Consider the following 18568-nt stretch of genomic DNA (forward strand, 5'->3'; position numbering starts at 1 on the left):
GTAGCCATATTTGATATTGTGGTAACCACATTCAATGTTTTTCTTTTCCTGCCTCTGTATGGCTTATCCTCAAGTATTGTTCATATCATATCAGTTTATACCCTTCTTTGCTAATTTCTTCTGAAAATTTGTCACTTCTTCTAAGCTGATGGGTATGAGAAATCCATATGCAAGTTCAGCTATATGCTTTTGAGTTCAGGTGTTTACTTCACATTATCTGATATCTATGACACTCATATTATTATCCAGTGTTTAGAACTAAAATAAATTTTCTGAGGGTCAAGCAAAAACAAATATTTTTGTTAGTGTCTAAACTCGTTAATGTTTCAGATAATGATATAGTGTGTCAACGATGCATGCGTGCACAGTAGATGTTTGATTTGTTCAGTACAGTCATACTTATAAAGGGATTAAGATTAAAGGATGAGATTACAACATGACTGTTGTAACACATGAAACCTGTGAAAATGTTGGTTAGAGTTGGTCCTCAGTAACCCATGCTTGTAGTAAGAGGAGAATAACAGGATTGGGTGGTCCTACTCGCTGACTTGGTTGACACACGTCATCATGTGCCAATCATATCACTGGATTGTGTGGTCCAGACTCGATTATTTACAGACTGTCACTATGAATATTGCTGAGTTATAGACCAAACCTACCAGGTGACTGCATAGATCTAGTGATCAAATGACTTCGGTACATTGCATGTCATCAGTTCCACTTGAATTGACTATTGCTCACACCATCATTCATTGTCACGTCTACAATCTATAACTTGTAGACATATATGTATATAGAGGTTGATTTGGCATTAAATGATGGTGAAACAAAATACAAAACGAGACATCATTAAGTTAAATTACATTTATATACAGGAAAGATGCTTCCTCAGTGTTAGACTTCAGGCAATAGAATGTGTATACTGTAGCAGAATGTATGTGACTCTAGCAGCAGCAGTAGTATATTAACTGTTATATACAGTCAAACCCTGTTGTGTCGAACTCGTCGGGTCCAAGGGAAAAGTTCGACTTATCCGAGTGTTCAACACATCTGTCAGCATTGAAAAGACCAAGAACCAACACGACCACGGTGCTTAACACATCGTTTTTTTTGCAGTAGGATACACATACAAACAATATATCTTTGCAATAAACGTTTACGGCAGTATTGATCTTTAAATTACAACATACACAAATATAAATCAATTCAATCACTTTATTCGTCATGGCAAATAAATATGCATACAAAAAGATAAGAACAAGAATAATTTAACAAACTCACAAGCGATCCCACTTAGTTGACGGGCTGATCGGGTCCTTTGCTGAATCGCTCTGCCATGTTACTAACCGTACTGGTTAAAAAAATTCATCCTACACCTTAAATACTAAACTAAAAACAAAACATCAATTTAGATAATCCAACTCCGTTTTCCTCACTTCTCATTTTGTATTTTCAAGGAAATCACATGACCGCTAACATAGACTGTCACATGACAACAACATGCGCCATTGTTTGTTTAGAGATATCCTGTCGGTCCGTGATCAACGTGTTACTGGTAACAACTTAATCATGGTTAATTGTTTGAGTAAAGTTCAGTTGCTAAGTGTGCTGACAATATACTGTGTATAGATGCGTAGTTAAACATGTCACTTGATTGCTGAGTCTGTTAATCGTTACTTTTGATCTTTAGGTAGCACGTTTATGAGGATGACTTCCGATTGCGCGACTGAAGTTTTCAGTTGCAACAACCAGCTTTGACAGTACGAGACAAAGGGGTAAATTTGTACTTGTTAGAGCCTTTGGGGACCCTAAAATGAGTTCGACACAACCGGGAATTCAACACATCTAGTTTGACACATCAGGGTAAAAATAATGATAAATATAAGGAAATCGGCAGGGACCGAGATGTCAGTTCGACACATCCGAGAATTCGTCTCAACCGAGTTCGAGACAATGGGGTTCGACTGTGTATATATATAAACTGTAGCAAACTATATTACAACATTACACACATTACAACAAATTACAGATACACATTCTCAAGTGCGTTTTGTTCTCACAAACTGACAGCAGGGAGCTATGATGGAATTCTCAACATCCTTCATGCAGATCACATTCCCTGCTAAAGGCCCCTCTGATAGATTGATATTTGTCTGACAGTGGTCCTGGGAGATTGGTCAAGGCATAAGAAATTAAAAGATAAAATCAAATCCAACTGTGTGATTTGTGTCCCCACAACCCTTTGGTATTGTCTTGATGGCTGCAGTGTAATTTGACTCATTGGCTAGCCATCTGCTTCTGCTGCTTTGATGTCCAGATGTTGAAGGTCAAGGTCACTGTTTAATTAAGAAGTTGAAGTTGTATTTCTTTGAGAAGAGAAATAGTGACATTTGCTAAAAGTATTGTTTGTGGAAATAGAAATGTTTTGATCACTAATTATTTCACCTTGATTTTTGGATGTTTTCATGAGTCTGAATTCAGTTTTTAAGGAATATTTGTCAGCAGTATTACATGATGATGATGATGAAGATGTGGTGTTAGTGGTGATGGTGATGAATGAGATTGTCATGATGTCTGTAATTATAATCATGATTGAATAGATAGTTCTTTTCAAGATATTTGCCAAGGCTGTTTCAGTCAATGGACCATTTTTAAAATGGGGCAAGGAAGAATTGAGCCTTTGTCCAATATATAGATCATTTCCTCTGGCTATGTCCTGTTGAGTCTGAAATCCTCTCCCATGTGAAGTTATCTGTACCAGTGTTAGAGTAGCATCTAGCAAACAGCATTATGTAAGTGGTAGTGTCAGCATCCAGAGGTGTCTGTGTATCACCTGCATTATTAGCCTCGATTATTTCACCAAGTATGCAAATACAAGTAAAATCAATCAAGGAGACAGAATTGTTGTTTACCTAAGCACCCCTCCCTTATGTAGTATTTACCAACTATTTGCCTCAGCTTGTACTTCATACATCTGACCACCCCTTGTTCTAATGGACAAAGCAGTCTGTTTGAACCCTGAGACTTTCTTCATTTTCCGCCAAAATGAGATGAAAAGGAGCCCTGAGACTTTCTTCATTCCTGAAGCTAAGGGAATCTAGACTTGCCACGTATTCTGCACTTGCATCGGCTTTCTTGGATATATTTGCTTCAGGGTCTGTACGACAGACTAGCCTGCATCTTACTGATGGGCATGGTGATGGTGTAAAAGATAATGTTGCAGTGGTCTAATGGTCAGTGGGTACAATGTGTGAAGCATATTTCTGGTGTTCTCCACCATGGTTAGAGTTGGGTCTCAGAAACCAAATCCACTATCGATTATCGGAGGACATGTGGTGTATGATTATCAGTTAGTATCAAAGCATATAAATTTTTAATGTAATCCCCAACTTTGAGGGGTTTTCTCCTTTTTTTAGTCTTAGTTGATGTTAATGTAATTATTCTGTTTATTTACAATACAAGAAATATTTATCAGTATATCTCATTACATTCACAAGAGATGTAACATTTATTCACAGAGTTTACCTTAATATTTACCATAATGATGAACATGTAACTATGAATACAATGCACTTAGCATTAGGCTGTTGAGCACTTGTTTGTTTGTGAATATTTGTCACATTTTATAGCTTACATCATTCAAGGGTGTTATACCAAAGCAACAAAATTCAGAATATTTGGAAATGTTTTTAACAATCTGTAATTATTCTTAATTCTTATGTTGATTTATTTTCAATTATTTTTGATCATTGGAACACCACTAGCCTTGATATTACTGGAATGTTGCTGGAATATTGCTGGAATATTGCTGGAATATTGATAAAAGTTGCATAGACTAAACTCACTCTCTCCAGTGGGCAGAGCGTTCTGACAGAAGTGCGGAAGGTTAGCAGTTCATTCAACAGGTTGTGTCTTATTGACATTAAAAGATGGTGTAATATTAATGTTAATTTCTGAGAGTGGAACCTTTGACTCTTGAAAACGTCACATGAAACTTAGAGTCACATTCATATTTGTAAACTGGAATAAAGCTGAAAAAATGCATCAATTTATAACTGTCTATCAGCAATTATGCTTCTCAGTGTAACTTTATACATTACTATTTTCATATAATCTATATTTAATTTCACAGACAAGTGGATGATCTTGAGGTACTTTTTTGATCATTCATCATGACAATTTTCTTCTTAACTGCTGTCACTGTCTGCAGTAGTGGAGCCAATATTCTCTGATTCAGGAATGGAACTATCTTTAATACTGTCTTTCTATCACCCTGTTTCATTATCTATTCGATGGAGAGAAACGTCAATAAACTTTGCTCTTCATTGGCTTTCATTTCTCAGGCACTGTGACAAACTGACACAGATACAAAACTAAAAATGACATGTTAAGGTTTGTTTGGCTTGGTGATTGAACTAGCCAATCAAAATGGCTACAAGTTGAAATAGTCACTCACTTGGAACCTATTGCTAAACATGTCATTATTGTATTCTGAAGACTTTCAAGGTTGCAAAACATGATTAGTTATTTTCAAATGGTAAAATGTGCCATTTTTTTTATTAATTGTTTATTATTATTTTGACAAAGATCAATGAAGGTTAGTGTGTCTAAAGTCAATAACTAATGATATTAAAAACTTGCACATTTTTAAGATATAATGTTGGTCCTTACAGATTCAGTGATATGTATTTTTCTATTTTTTGTTTCCGCCATTGACAAATTTGTCTACAAATCCCCTGGGCTGCATTCTGATATGAGCTGAAGTTGTTACAGGGGGTGGAAATAACCCATTGCCTGGCAACACAGTCGAGTGCTGTTTTTCTGTGAAGCAAGCAGATTTGTATATCATGCTGTACTGCTGTCCAGTTGACTTTCCATTGTTAAGCATAATGATTATTTTAAAAATGAACAAGAAAATTTGGATGGTGTGTTCTTAAAATCATCAGGGCAAGTGATTTTACATGTGCCACTGTACCAGAGTACACTAACAATTTTAAGGTCATTCCCACTGCTGTGTTATCATGACAGATTTTTGGTCAGATTGGTCCGTGTACTGTTTCTTCGTATGGCCTCCATGGTAAACTACAGCATGGTATTTCAGTGGGCTAGCTCCATCTGACTGGCCTTAGTCGAAAAACTACAAGTAGCCACCCCCATACTTCCTTACAATACTGATGATTGTGCAGGGGATCTTGAACACAGTGTCAAAAGTTGTAATTGGGTGCTGCATCTGACTGGCACAAGTTAGACTGCTGTAAGGAGACACCCACACACTTACCTTCATACATGTGATTATACAAGTGATATGATTGTGAACACAATGTCAAACCCTGTTTTGCCTGCCCCGTTCTTCATAATACCATGAACACGTCATTGTATCCCAGTTCTGTAGATTGATGCTCATGCTGTTTATCACTGGATTGTCTGATTCAGACTTATTATTTACACACTGCCGCTAAATAGCTAGAATATTGACAAGACTGGCTTTAAGCAAGCAAGCAATAAACCAACCAACCAACCAACATAGGAACACACCATAAACAAGATGGCATAGAGGTCTGTGGCTTTTCCATGCTCTGTACACATTTATACCCAAAGATTCACTTGCAGCTGGTTTGAATCCAGTATCGCTCAGCACTTAACCCATTCTGGAAGATGTAATCAGTATGGATGGGTGATAATACAAGTTACCCAGTATATTTGCAATTTGAACTTCACAATATGATTTATTGCAACACACTTTTCGCAAACCGGTTCACCAATATGATTGACAAATTCCTTGACCATGATCTGTAATTCTTGTCATGTAGTCAAAAATACTTATAACATTTATGTTTCTTTTAAATTTTTATACATTAATGTTTATAAGAAAATATTTATTGATCATATGATTGCATTTACACTACTTTTAAACCATATAAGTAAATAGAAATCAATTGGTATTGGCACTCTATGTATGGATAAACCTTCCAAAATGGTGGAGGCCACTGCAGATGCTTTTTTTTTCAAGTTCCAAACTTTAGAAGTCTCTTATTTGGAAACATTTCAGTCAGTCTCTTGTACAGTAACATTTGAGTCTTGAAAGCTGCCAGTGGCATCATTTCAAAGAAAGGAAACAGTCATTTCAGTTCCCTACACCATGTGTTACACTTTCACAATATATTGCAATACATGTATTTTGTAATATGCCAGCACATATATCGCAGTATGAAAGTTTTGGCAATACCTAATCCGTGTCATCAGTGATACATACCCCTGGATCACTTTCAGCTTGCATCACACATTCAGCTAACATGCAGTGTTGAAGATACCTGAAGACACAGCTCTGAAGTCAGAGTCATTTAACTTGATGTCTAGCTTCCTGTTATTTGCTGAATAAAGAATCTTGTAAAACCAGTGCAAAACTGAATACCAGTAATTACCATTTGATGTTCTGTGTTTTGAAACTATTACTATGGCCTATATAAGATACAAGTTGGGTCATGATTATAAACATTTCTTCATTGTGTACAGTAGCAACCGCTTGTCAGTATTAATCTTTTACTGTTTCCATATCATTATTTTACTCTTTGCTTAGCAAAGAACAAACAGAAAATATTATTTGAGGTGTGAGCAATAAATCATGTATAAAGATTACATGTCAGACAGGCAGAGAGTCTGCAGACCCCCACTGGTGCTAATTTAGGCTCTGATCTGGCCTGCAGGCACTTTCAGCTGTTTCCAGCACGCATCAGATGTTATGAAGAAACATTAAAGTATAAACCAGAAAACACAACCACCCTACCACTTGCATTTAGGACTTAACTGATGGTTTCTTAAGGAGTCCATAGCAGATAATGGAAGAAGCAGACGCGCATCTGCTCAAAGTGTACCGTCTGCTACTGGGCTCAATTGTAGTCTACTCCTGATTTGTTTCTTTGGATTACTGATGTTTATGAAATCTGGTCATGTTTGGTACATGATAAAGTGGACACTACGAGTTTAGGTTTGTTTTAGATTAATAAATCATCGTAACTGTTGCTTCATAAGAGGTATGTTCTTGAGATGTTTATAGAATTGAGTTTCTGGTGTTGGTTATAAATGTTCCAGAAACTTGTGTAAGTGGTGGTGCAGTGGCCTTGTGATTAAAGCCTCTGTTCAGAAAGCCAGTCCTGTGTGAGATTCCCCACAAAAAAGTATTTTGTGAAGCTTTCTCCTAGGTTCCTCGTATTGTTTGATTTGAACATTGCTATGTGTAATTAACGCCTGTACTCTTATTATTTCTCATGGACATACACAAATGTGTCACTCACTCACCCACCCACTCTCATGCACCCAGCCTCTCGCTCACTCACCTTCTCATTCACACACATACCCACCCACTCCCTCACCCACTCCCTCACCCACTCTTTCACTCATGTACCCACCCTCTCGCTCACTCACTTAGTCACTTACCCACCTTCTCTCTCACTTTCTCTTAATCAGTGTTATGTATTTTGGAACAATTGGTGTGAGTTTCATGTGAAACTGGTCTTTAATATCTATCTTTTCATTGGTGTACAATATTCATAATCGAGTATGGTGATGATTTTGAACAACATGTGTGCATTTTAGGACATCACATGTGTTTTATATGTTCTCCAGGATGTGAAACATCAGGACATGAAATGAAATCTTACATTGCAAGTTGTTACCAAATACAGTGCACTCTGTCTAATTCAGCCTGGCTTGGGACTGGCTAAAAAGTCTGAATTAGACAGCAGTCCGAGTTACACAGAATTTCCTTTTGAAGATCATACAATTGTACATGACACATATAGAAAGACAAAACACTGACAGTGCGTTTGTTTATTACATACATTCATCATACAAAAGCGGTATTTTCTGAAGAAATCTATGACTGTCTGCTAGTTTAAGAGAGTTTTGCACCATGTATGTAGATTCAAAGAATAAATACATTCAGATTGTCAGTGCCCATGAATATTTGGTCTGGAATGAAGACAATATCACAAGTTGATGTTGATGTTGATTTGCTTTACAAGGGGAATTCACAATTCAGCTGAGAGGCTTGCATCATTTTTATTGTGCATTTAATGCAAAGCAGGGCACACACTATTAGGGTTTGTCCATCCATACATACGAATTGGAATATCTTAAGAACCATTGACAAGATTCTTTTCATGTCTGTTCCAAGTCAGGTTTAGTAACCTTGACCTTCATTTCAAGGTCACAAGGAGACTTGAACATTTTACTCTAGTCGGCAAGATATCTCTAGAACCATTAACTGGATTTCTTTATATTTGACACCAAGTTTCATCTAAGAAAGGTACAGGGTCCAGTCAATTTCGATGACCTTCATTTAATCATCCACCGCTTCAGCGTGCAATAGGGACTATGTAGTCAGCAGTGTCTGTACATCCGTACTTACATCCCGATTCTTGTTAATGCAATATCTCATGAACTGTTGTACCCAATGTCTTCAAATTTGGTAACAGCTTACATTGCGTGATTACACAGACACCAACTGATTTGTTTGTCCCTGAACTTATTTTCAAGACTATTTGCCCACTTTTCAAACTCTTGTTAACATGATATCTCATGAACTTTTGTACCCAACATCTTCAAACTTTGGTGACAGCCAACACTGAATGATTACACAGACACCAGCTGATTTTGGTGATCTTGATTGTATTTTCAATGGGACCACGACATTGCAACCAATGTCGTCCGTTTTGTTGACAGCCTACATTGGGTGATTATGTAAATACCTGTCATTTCATGCATCTTGTGTGTGACCAAAAAGTAAAAAGTGGTGAATATGTTACATGTATTCTTCTTTGGTGGTGGGTGACATTGCCACATTAGTTGTAGACACTGCAAACACTTCAAGGTCACTGCTGTCATCGGTGCTCACGTTGATCACTGGATTGTCTGGTCCAGACTATTTAGAGACCACTGCCATATAGCTGGAATAGTGCTGAGTGCAGTGTCGAACTAAACTCACTCGCTCAAGGTCACTGAAACACTTTGAAGATTTCCGCATGTTAATTTCCATGTAAAGCTTGTCAGCAAGATATCTCATGAACAGTTCAGTGGATTTTCTTCAGAGACTTTCAAAACTTCTCTTTATTACTATTTTGGCATATGTCATGCACCATGACAGTCATCTCAAGGTCAAAGTGAGTTTTAAAAATATTTGTACATTTGAACAACCAGAGCCAGATACCAAGAGAGATTGACTGATCATGTGTTTGTTAATATTTTCTGCTCTTTCTGCAACTACACTTTCATTCCTAAAATATGATAATTTGCAGCGTGGTATGTCACCATTGTGAAAGTGCTTGTTTTCTAAATTCTTACATCCATATGAAATACAATGTATGTTTCATCATAAAATCTATAATACTCATTCACTGAAGCATGGGTTTGAACCTGATATATATGGTGCAGTAGCCTAGAGGTCAACATGTTCATTCATCAATCTTCATGCAAGTTAGTGGGCTAGCCTAGTGGGTAGAGTGTTTGCTCATCATGTCAAAGGCCCAGGTTCAATTCCCTACATGGGTACGAAGTGTGAAGTCCATTTCTGGTGTCACTGCCCAAGATATTTCTGGAATATTGTTAAAAGCAGCATAAAACTAAATTCACTCAGTCACCATGCTGAAGAACCTGGTATGGATACAGTGAGTGAAACCTGTTTGTGGTGATATTGCTAGAAATTTGCTAAGAACTAAACTCACTCACTCATTTAATCTGATCAACCTTATAGTCCATTATTCCAATATGATAATGCAGTTAAGCATGAGCTATGTACTCGTACATTTCTGAAACACATTTACAAAATCAAAATGTGTTCATAAGTTGATTCAAAAGTATTTCATCACCATTACATGTTGTGATTCAAATGTGTTCATAAGTTGATTCAAAAGTATCTCATCACCATTACATGATGTGACTCAAATGTGTTCATCCCTTGAGATTCATGCAGTCCATTATATTCTTGCATATCAAGATGCTTCACCAATTTGTAATACAGCAGATTTCCTGTATCAACTGGAAACTTTCTGCCTTCAGAGCGAATAAAACATAGTGAATTCTTAGTGGCGAGGTATTATAAGCTTATGTGTAGATAGACTTTGTCACAAGCTATTGCAACATCTTGAGTAGGTGTTGTCATTGGAGAAGATGTCCGGGACACTGAAGCAAGACATGTTTAGCAGTGTGTGGGAGTGTGGGACGGAAGGTGATTACAGCTCTTGGAACATTTTGATTCCTCATTACTGTCCGAGTCCTGGTCATATGGTGAACGGATGTGTCAACATGGCTCCCTGGCATGTAATTGGTATTACTGATGCAGCGTGTGTGATGGGTGGAGATGGGAGGCAACTAGTCGAAGATGTTTTGTTTACAGAATTCACCATTTGTAGTGCCATGGTTCATTTTAAAAAGAAAGTATTGTTTTATGCTGCTTTTTCATTAAGTTTGGACTGAACAAGCAGCCCCACATGCACATAATTTGCATGTCATCATATGAGTGAAATATTCATAAGTGTGACATTAAACCCTATTACACTTCACCTGTTATTTGGAGTATATGACATCGAACGGTCCTTCCTACCTACAGCCCTCGTACACATTCAAGAAAGGTGTCAAAAGCCTTCAGATAATGACCATCTAGCAGCCTCAAGTTAAGTATTGCCTTTTGTTGACCAAAACTATCAGAACTTGAAAGTATTGTAAGTAGTAATTCTGTTCATTTTGGGGAATGCTGTCTCCAAATTTGACATTCATAGCATTTTTTTTTTGTCTCGTTGAGTATGTTTATGAGTAATTTGTCACGGCGTGTAAGACTGAGATGCAGATTTTAGAAGCTTACTGCTTTAATTGTGAAATAATGATTACAAACCTAGAAAATTTCGGTGAGGAGCTTTTCTCACTAACCTTTGGACTTCATGATTTATGTGCACTCTATCCAAAATTTCTGAATCTGCCTCTGATATGTGTTACATTTCATGAAAATCTAGACTACCTGATCTAGACTACCTGACCTGTCAAAATAGAGTGGTCATGCTGGTAGTTTTTGTCAATTTTTGTTTCAGATTAGTGTAGGTGGTGGGGTAGCCTAGTGTTTAAGGTGTTTGCTTGTCATGACCTGGGTTTGATTCCCTACACGGGTACAGTGTGTGAAGACCATATTTGGTGTTCCCCACTGTGATATTGCTGAAATATTGCTAAAAGTGGTATAAAAGTGAACTCACTCTCGTTTATAATGAAACAGTGATGTGGCAATACCTTCTTGTGCTGTGGTACAAGGCTCATAGTACAATGTACCAAATTAAGACTCCTGTATTACAGTACATGCCATACTTAACATCTTTACGTTATTGTGATATGAAGTCATGTGTGAATAACAGAAGCTGTTCAAGAACAAGCTTATACAGATTCATTTGGAAATATTGAGTTTCGCTACAAATTACCATAATCTGTATGGTGCCTCCAAGTTGATGCGTTTCACTCCTACAATAACCCACCATTGCTTCTTCATTGTCTAATGGGTTACCTGCAGAAAGGACACACTAGGAAGTTATAAAATAAACATATTATCTTGTTTGCTCATATCATGCTCTATACTCTTACACTTCTAGTTATTGACATAAAACTTTGTGAATCTGTAATATGGTTGTTAAATGCAATTCCCTGCCATTTTAGTCCTCCAAGCTGACTTGTTAATGATGGAATGGTCACCAAGAGTGAGGCATGTTGGGGAAACCCTCCAGCTCTGAAATCCTGCTTTAGGGACCACAGATGAACATGTTCCAGATCTGTCAAATCTTGTCCGTTTGGATGTGACGAAGAATAGATTCAGCTATTTCCCGATCTGTGATGTATATTTGGCCTCATGAGAATGAAGGATTTGTGGTGCAATTGTACTTTCCTAAAGAATCAATTTCATAAATGATGTATCTGTTTTTCCCGTTTTTCACAGGATGGTATTTAGAGGAAATCAGCTCCCAACTAGTTTGTTTGGAGTCAAACATCTAGCATCATTTGAACTTGTTGGTAGGCAGTGTATTTTCTAATTCTCATCAAGTTTATTTTAACAAAACATTGTTATGCTTAAACCGTTTCAGAATTTAGATTGTTCTTATTAATCATTTGGAGCTACTGTATTCCATGCCGGAACTGTGATAGCTCATTGAGACAGGAACTTGGTATCTAGTACTGAAAACTAACTGGAGGGTCACAGAGTCACATGTGTGATGTGTGATATTGTCATGTGTTATTATGTGTCGTGTAAGGTGTGATTTTGTCATGTGTCATTGTATTGTGCTCTGTGTGATTGTGTGTCATACATGCTTGTTTGTCCTGTGTGATTCTTTGTCATCTGTGATTGTGTTGTGGTTGTCATTGGAAGTTGTGGATCATATCAACCAGTTGTTTTTCTACCCAAATTACCTATATCCTTCTGTGACATGGGTTACTGTTGAGTACTTGCCTCAAGTTGTATTCTTCAAAGCTTGTAGGCAACCCACACTGGTGGCATTAGTAATTGCCTGACACTTTTACCTTACAGGTAGTGAAAAATCTGAAATACAGTATAAAGAGGTATTACACTCGTTCTTAGAATAAGTACACAATAGAGAGAGAGTGTTTATAAATGTATCAATGGTAGCTGAATAATTCAGACTTAAAGTGTGTCCCCAGAACTTAATTGATGGGACCAGTGGAAACATAATACTAGTTTGAGAATATTGTTGACGTCAATGAAATGTATACACACTAGATAGAATATATCATGGTGTATTATTGATATTGGATAAGGTCAGTGAGATGTTCTGGATTTCTTGGGCAATGATAAAACTGTAGGGTTAACTATGTCGGATACAGTTTACTTGGATTGTATTGAAATTGTTTAACAGTTATGTTTTTCAAGAACAGAAGAATAAAGGATATTATTTTAGAAAATGGTTGTGACATGTTTCAATTTAAAGATTTCTGACTGGTTTGTTGGTCTCTATTGTTAAAGATATTATGGAATGTTTTGGTGATTTGTTTCATAAGGCACCTGTCAGTGTTCAGCTGTATAAGGGGTGGCGAGATAGTTGAGTGGTTAAAGCATTCACTTGTCACACAGAGGTCCCATGTTTGATTCCCCACATGGGTACAATCTGTTCAGCCCATTTATAGTGTGATACTGCTGGAGTTTTGCTGAAAACTGCGTAAAGCCATAGTCACTAACTTCATATAGATGTTAGATGGTTTAGTCTGGATCAGAAAATCCAGTGATTGACATCATCAGCTTTGATCCACACAGTTGGAAAGACAGACATGCAATCAACTGTCACTGAGCCTCATAACTCAAGCGAAACTTGGATATCATCTAGTCAGTTGATAACCCACAAATTATCTAGTCAGTAGATAATCCTGTGATCATCTAGCCAATGTATAAGCCTGATGTCATCTAGTCAGTGGATAAACGACAGATAATCTAGTCAGTGGATAATCCTGTGATAGTTGACAACCCAGAGATCATGTAATCTGTGGATAATCCTTTGATCATCTAGCCAGTGGACACCCCAGAGATCATCTAACCAGTGGACAATCCAGAGATAATCTGGTCAGTGGATAACCGACAGACAATCTAGTCAGTGGATAATCCTGTGATAGTTGACAACCCAGAGATCATGTAATCTGTGGATAATCCTTTGATCATCTAGTCAGGGGATAACCCAGAAATCATCTTGTCAGTGTTTCACTCAGGGCTGATCTAGTTAGTGGATAACCCAGAGATCACCATGCCTAGGTTACACCAAGCGATCATCTTGTCTGTGTTTCACTCAGATATCTAGTCAGTTGATAGCCCAGAGATCATCTAGCTCATGATGCACCCAGAGATCATCTTGTCAGTGTTTCACCCAGAGATCATCAAGTCAGTGGATAGCCTATATGTTACCTCACTATTCTCCCCACTGGAACCTTCCAACAAATTGGATGCATATTCTTTAGAAGCTTTTTGTAATGCATGAACTGAATAGTAATAGCAAAAAAAAGTGAACACCAAAATCTGACGAAGAGCTTGCTAAAGGTCAACATAGCCATCCATCTGTTGTGAGTATTCAAGTCATGATCATGAACTGGTTGTTTGATTGAAGACCTGATCACCAATCAGAGGCCGCTCCAACATTCACTAAAGTCAATACGCCATACTCAACCAATTTTTATTGATTTCGAAAATGTCATCAACACAAGTCCAAACGTGGTCTTTATATGAATTACAAAATGTAGTTAATTTGACAGTCGTGTGCCCGTTAACATCAGATCTTGTCATCCTGTTTTCAGTTGAGTATCTCAGCCTTGAGAAAAGTTGGTTTTTCAACTCCCACATATTTTTCATTAATCTTTCAGTATGAGTTTCATGTTTTTTTAGTTTTGATGATTTTAACTGGTGCTTACTTCTAAAAGCAAATCAGGTATATAATTGAATCTATATTTGATATGATCATTGATTAAAAAAAAACAGATTTCAGGTGAACATTAGATGAAATATATGTTTTGGTGAACATTAATCATAATATGTTTTGGTGAACATATTGTGGATGAAAGTTATATTAATATATTTTGAATGAACAACACATATAATGAAGTTTTAGTGTATTTTTTTATGCATAAAAGAAAAGTATTTGTTCCTCGTCAGTTAATTTAGTGAGTGAGTGAGTGAATTTAGTTATGCGTCACTTTTAGAATATTCTGCAAAATCACATCTGGAGACACCAGAAATTGGCTTTACACATTGTACCTGTGTATGGAACTGAACCTTGGTCCTTGTTGTGATGAGCGAATGCTTCAACCATTTGAATACCCCATAGTCCCTAGTTAATTTAGACTTCCTTGTAACACATATTGAACTTTTCTTCGTGAAGCAAGAATTGATCCACAGACCTGAAGATAAGGAAACTGAAGCTCCAAAACCACTTGTTTGCCATCTGAGCCCAAAGGAACTGATGTATGTGTAGATGGACAAGTCATGCGATTCGGCACCAGCCAATGTGTGGAACTGGATTCAGCCACGGTTCACACATAGGGATGGGTGATCTTCGAAAAACTGTATCCTGATGTGAACTTGTACTGATAGGGAGCCCTGTCTGTCGCAAGAGATAAATTGCTGGCCTACTGCCACCATAACACAATTCTTACGAGCTGTTGCGTCTGCTGCCATGGGCAGCACTCAGTCGACGAAGTGCTAGCTGTTGATGAGGATCATATTGCTAATCATCAGCTGTCCAGGTGTGAGACTATAGTCGTTCTCTTGTCAGAGTCAGATTGGAGCTCGTCACGACAGGTGTGCTTATTCCTGCCACAACCATTTAGGGATACTTAAAAGTAAGAACTATCCTCTTGCAGTTCCAGGGATTCAGGTAAGTAGTGTGACTGTCAACTTCACTATGGATAAATTTGTGTGGGTACTGAAATTTATCTGATGCTTGACAGCATCATCACCAACTGACAACCAGATTTCTGTAGAAATGATGTGTATACTGTCACAAACTTCTTGATAAGAGATTGGTTTTATGATTAGGTTTGTCATTATTTAGAGGTTTTTAGATAAGGTCTGTTAGCAAGTGTATTGAACGTGTATGGATGTCAGGACATAGCAGTTGACAATGTGGTTGGAAATTTCCTCCTGTGGGTTGTGTTTGTATTTGTGAACCACAATTTACAAAGAGGATTCCTGTTCAGACGACACTGGCTAAACCGTCATTTTTGTGAGCCTTTGTGGAATATGATATGTGTTTGGGACTGACTACTGGGCCCCGTTTCACAAAACTCTCGTAAGCCTAAGGTCTCGTAACTTTTCCCGTAGCCTTTGCACCTCCTATGTTACAGTATGCCAGGTACAAATGCTACGAGAAAAGTTACGAGACCTTAGGCTTACGAGAGTTTTGTGAAACGGGGCCCTGGATTGAATTTCTTTGTTTTTTCTGTAATATGGTGAGTGTCCTAGAATGACCCTTGTCATCTGCCATTAGTTTGTGACAGGATTGATGTCTATCATTGAACTATTTAAATTGTGGAAAAAGTTTTACAAGTATGTCTGTCGTTTACTTAAAACAGACCTTGGCTCAGGAACAGTAAACATTCCAGACCACTGAAATGACTTTAGAGCTGTAATTCAATACAGCATATATATCATGGACAGAATTGTTGTATGAATTTGTATTATCCACACAAGGAGACATCAGGTTGTAATGGAGATCAGATCACATTGTTCTTCTGCATAATGGTTGGAAATAAATGGTTGAATGTGATATTTCTTATGTGTATATGAGCATTTTTTTAATTAATTAACTCCACATCAATGTGTCATGTCTTTTGTATAGTGATTTCATGTATCTCTCATTTTAGTTATGTTTGTTTTTATTTGTCAAGCTGGAGTATTGCCAATTTTAAGACAGTGTGACATAATCTCAGTGTTCTCAAATCAAGAATATTTTGAATCAGTGATCGACAGACCACATTAAGAAAATGGCTGTGTTTTCAAAACAAAGCAAAACATATTTCCCGAAACATGTACCCAAGAATGGGAGTAAGGTTCTTCACTAGTTTGGGCACTAGGGTAGCCTAGTCGCTCATCACACTGAAGACCCAGGTTTGATTCCCCATGTGTACAATATGTGACGAAGCCCATTTCTGATGTCCCCCACCGTGACATTGCTGCGTTATTACTAAAAGCTGCGTAAAATAATTTCAGCAACTCTCTCTCCACGAGTGTGCACCATAAACCAGGGACAGTACACAACAGACAAACCAGTGGTTGATAATGGGAGCATAACTTGGCACTCCAGGGTTGTGCCCAAAATACTGGCATATATCTTAGCTCGTACATATTAAAGAAATCCTGAAAATTCTGTCTCGTCTCGCATCAAAGGGGACCTTTAAGAACGATAGATGAGTCACCTGTAGTGTATCGCCAGGTTTCATTGCTCAATAGGAATGAAATCAGTTTACAACAAAACCTAGATTCCAGACTAAAAACTCTTCAAATGTCATACATACTCTCCATAAAGGAAGAGAAACTGATCCATATAAAATTATATGACTTTACAATTTCTATTTTCAGTCAGTGTTATTTTTGGTCATTTGTACATTACTTTTAAATGTAAATGATCTAGTGTTAAGTGCACATGAGACAACATGTTGCCATGCTTTGTTTTTCAACAATGCGAGGATTGTGAAATCTGTCGTCTGCTTCAACCTTTTGGTATATTGTTGAGTGCTGAAAGTTGTTAAAGGGCATTAAGAAGTCGTATACATGAAGGTTGACAACTGATGGATGACAGCCTCAGTTATGGGTGAGACACAACGTTTTAGAGTATTTTCTCAGTAATCAATGGTTATTTGTGGAACAACTGTTATCCTGAGATAAATAATACTCTGAGATTTAAATGTTCATTTGGCAAGGTAAAATAATGAGGATTCTCAGTATTAATTTCACTTTGTTCGATTTACTTTTGTGTGTGAAGTGAAATTCATCAGTCTATTTTCACTGCAAACTGACTATCGATCTCGCTCGCTCACTCACTCACTCACTCCATCCCTCACTCAGGAGTATAGTGAGAATATATTCAACATTGTAGTACAACTCTACAACCGAGGCTTCTGCCAGGAATATATGAAGCGTAACTTGCTTAATCCTTTACTTCCCTTGGAAACTTGACAAAATGCTCTCTTCCTCTTTATCATAAACATAATCTCATTTAACATTTGGCAAACTCACTCACTCATTCTTCCCACAGTGTATATTTTTCTTGAGTGAGACTTTTCCTCATCCAAAACTGTGTTCCATTGGAGATATCTCTTGTGTGAGATCATTTTGACAGTAGGTTTTCAACAATGCCCGAACAATGTTTTCCATCATGAACTTGATGACGTCACAATGCTGTGGACATCACTGTACTATAAGTCTAATGGTAGTTCAGTGTTGAGAAATGTATGTTTTTCATTGTATTCTGATGAAGAATTATTTTTGATGATAAATAGAATCTCACCCACATGTCTCCTGATATCAGTGATATCAACAAGAGTTGATAAAGTTGCCTTGTGGATACCATGTTGATGTCAGCAGACAATCTGGTGACAATTCTCTATATGCTTTCATGGATAGATTGTCTTTCAGTCACCCAGATGCCCTTGGTTATGTTTTAGTGGTAGTAGGTCTGGGCTTCCTGGTTTTGACACGGGTATTAACACAGAGAGTTTGGGTTCGAATCATGGATGGGACTCAACCAAAAAGTACCTTACTAAGAAAGTGTAATCCCAGATACACAGGTATTATATATTATTATATATTTGTCTGTAACTGACTGAAGTATGACACAGTCTCCTGGAGACCTATTGTCAGTGGGAGGCTCATTATGGTTCAAGAAACGTACATATTCAAGTTAATCATCAACATTTCAACATGACTCAGTGTTCAGTTGACTTAAGAGACAGGATGCTAGATTGTGTTGAAAGTCTGTCTTTTTGTGGGGGAATGCTGCAAGGAAGTCCCTAAATTGTGAAACATGTTCTTCATAAAGTATACTGGTCC

At 37.4% G+C, this 18568-nt stretch overlaps 1 protein-coding gene across 6 annotated transcripts in view; it reads left to right on the forward strand.

Annotated features, from left to right (window-relative positions):
• The window catches only part of LOC137284682 (G protein-activated inward rectifier potassium channel 3-like), a 237058-nt gene that overhangs the window by 173359 nt on the left and 45131 nt on the right, over positions 1 to 18568 (forward strand). Inside the window, exon 1 of one of the 6 annotated variants that reach the window (XM_067816595.1) lies at positions 15242 to 15395. The exons of the other annotated variants lie outside the window; for them this stretch is intronic. The gene's annotated coding sequence lies outside the window, so the exon portion shown is untranslated. Of the gene's footprint in view, positions 1 to 15241; positions 15396 to 18568 lie in introns of those variants that run through there. 6 annotated transcript variants of the gene reach the window in all.

Source organism: Haliotis asinina, chromosome 5 (assembly GCF_037392515.1).
Source record: "Haliotis asinina isolate JCU_RB_2024 chromosome 5, JCU_Hal_asi_v2, whole genome shotgun sequence".
NCBI lineage: Eukaryota > Metazoa > Mollusca > Gastropoda > Lepetellida > Haliotidae > Haliotis > Haliotis asinina.